The sequence below is a fragment of the Carlito syrichta genome, unplaced genomic scaffold (genome assembly GCF_000164805.1).
Source record: "Carlito syrichta isolate Samal-C Ts95f unplaced genomic scaffold, Tarsius_syrichta-2.0.1 Scaffold311198, whole genome shotgun sequence".
Classification (NCBI taxonomy): domain Eukaryota; kingdom Metazoa; phylum Chordata; class Mammalia; order Primates; family Tarsiidae; genus Carlito; species Carlito syrichta.
The window spans coordinates 395755-398450 of NW_007255294.1; positions in this window are offsets into that span (position 1 = coordinate 395755).

Sequence of the window (2696 nt, forward strand, 5' to 3'; positions counted from 1 at the left end):
CGCCTGACGGGCGGCGGGTCTAGCCAATGGGTCGGCGGAGGCGGGCCCGCCGCGCAGGTATGGGGCGGGGCTGAGCGCCCCCGAGAGTGGGGCGTCCCCGCGCCTCCTCCCCCAGGCCTTCCGTCGTGAGCACCCGCAGGCCTTCACCCCTCGGGGTTCATCTCCGGGAATCTCGAGACCCCAGCACGCCCCATTCTTCCCTGCTTGGTTCACGATTTCCCCAAGCGCCGGACTGTGGTCTCCCACCTCCACACGCCCCCTCAGCCCCACCCCAGGACACTCTTCGCGTCTGCCTTCGCGCCTCCTCCTCCAGGAGGCCTCCCCATTAGTCTACCGGTTTCCCACTCTTGCGCCTCGGAGGGCTAGTGCGCGCGAATCGGATTGCGAGACAGGAAGGGCCGCTTGTCTCCCAGGCTGCGGGCTGGGGCCCCGCACGTGGCCTGGGGCTGGCAGCCACCGGGGGACAGTGGAATGCATTGTTCGACCCATTTTCAACCGCCCCAACTCATCCGTCGAGCCGAAGGGGCCGGGCCAGGGGGCGATGAGGCCCGACGCTGGGTGCCTCGGTTCCAGGAGACCCGGCGGGGCGCGCTCGGCACCCGCTGAGCGCCCCGGCCCTTTCAAGCCCTGTTCCAGGGAGGGTGGCGCGTCCGCACCCTCGCGCGCCTCGGTCGGGCATCTCCGGAGGGAGTCTTGGCCGAAGTTCCAGCGCCCTCGCGCGGGGATGGAAGGTCTGTTCTCGGCGCGCGGGCCCCCGGCGCGGTTGGCCTAAAACGAACCAACAACGCGTCCTCATCCTGCCTTCACTATTTGACAGCCGGGGAGCCTGGAGTACGGAGCAGGACCAGGACCCGGCCGCCTGCCTGCGGTGCTGCGCTTCCAAGGGGCGGCGGCGCGGCCGCTGGGTGACAGGGGCCCGCCTCCCCTCTCCGCGAGTCCTCGGGGGTTTCTTCGCCTCTGGGATGAGGAGCGGGTTCACTGGCGCCGCGCGCTGGGATCGCGTCTTCTTGTGAACCAGGCGCAAATGGCTGCCTGGTTCTCTTTCCAAGGGCTCGAACCCGTGCAATCGAGGCTGGAGGTGGCCGCGGCGGCGGGATAGGGCCAGGAGGTGGGCCAATGTCTTTGGAAGAGGGGCGGTGTTCAGTGGAGAGGCTGGGTGCACCTGCGCGAGGAGCAGGACGTGTGGTTACTTGAAGGAGGTCCCCTCTGGGCGCCGGCTGGTCAGCAAGGGCGCGGAGCTCCCTAAGGGCCCACCGGCCTTTCCTTCCTACCGCGTGGGAAACTTGCTGTGGTGGCGTTGTCTTGCAGGGAGTCAGGAAAAATCCGGGAAGGGATGAGCGCCCTGTCTCTGGTTTATTTGGAGGGGTGCTCACACTTGCTTTCTATTCTCTCTCCCTCCTCCCCTTCCTTCCTCCCTTCCACCATTCCATCACCCTCCCTCCTTCTCTTCCTTACCTTCTTCCTTCCATGCACATTTATTAATTGCTTGCTGTGTGCCAGACCCTGTGAACTGGGGGCACAGAGGTGGATAAGCCAGAGGCACCCTCTTGCCAGAGGAGGGCCCGGGGAGCTATTGGTCTCCCCGTAATTTCCACCTCCTTCCAGATGTAATCAGTGAGCCTGGACACAGGTCCCGCCTCAGATTTGGGAACTGTGGAGATGCCTCTGCCCTGGCCTTTCTGGAGTTTGGACCCAACTCCCTAATGGAGGAATGTTTAAATGATCACCAGCCGTCTCTCCAGTTCTCCACATTCCTGGGGGCTATTGTCAGCTCAGGAATCAGGGTTCTTGCCTCTCCTTATGACCCTATGTACCCCCTCTCAGGCCTCTGTTCCCCAGCAGGGGAATCATGTCCTCATGCTGGCATGATGTCCTAGGAGCCCTACATATGAACAGCAAACATGGGGGTCTTGGCTCTCATAAATCTTCAGCCACCACCGCCATCCCCAACACACACATAGTGCACCTAGCCAGCTGGAGAATATGGAAATCCTGCTATCAATGGGCCATTCCCCTGGCCTGTTGCAGTTCTCCTGCTTTCTCCCAGGACAGGGTTTGTGGGTACTTGATGGTGCACTGACAGGGGTGAGAATTGGGGAATAGGAAGGAGTCAGACCCCACTTTGGCATGTGATCCCCAACAGGTGACTGGTAGGCAGGGTGAGGAGAGAGGCAGGGGGACCCTTAAGGCTACCAGTGGGGATGGGCTGCCTCACCCTAACGCTGGAGGGTGGCCCAAACTATCCATTCCTCAGTGGGAGGGCTGGATGGCCAGCAGGAGGGCTGGATGGCCAGGCTGAAGGCAGTGGGAGGGACTAGTAGGGCCTCCTGATGCCCTTGCCGCCTTGGTTCCCAGGAAAGGAGTAAGTGACTCAGGGAGAAAAGGCTCCCTGCAGAGTCTCTGCAATAAAAAGCACTTCTTTGTTTTTTCAGAATTGTTCCCCTGGGGGATCCACCCTTCCTTACCTATCAAAGGGCACAAAACATATTCAGAAGCAAAGGGAATAGGAAAAAAAGCAAATAACAAAACCAAACAAAACCCTAAAAATTTCAGCCAACACTAAATTTGACTGTTTTAACTAACTGTTCTCAAATGTCCTATCCTGTGTTCTGAAGCTCTGAGAGTGGGGGAGTCAACCATGGCCCACTCTTGGGGAGTCCTATAGAATCTGGTGAGGAAGCCGTCCTTTGTCCCAT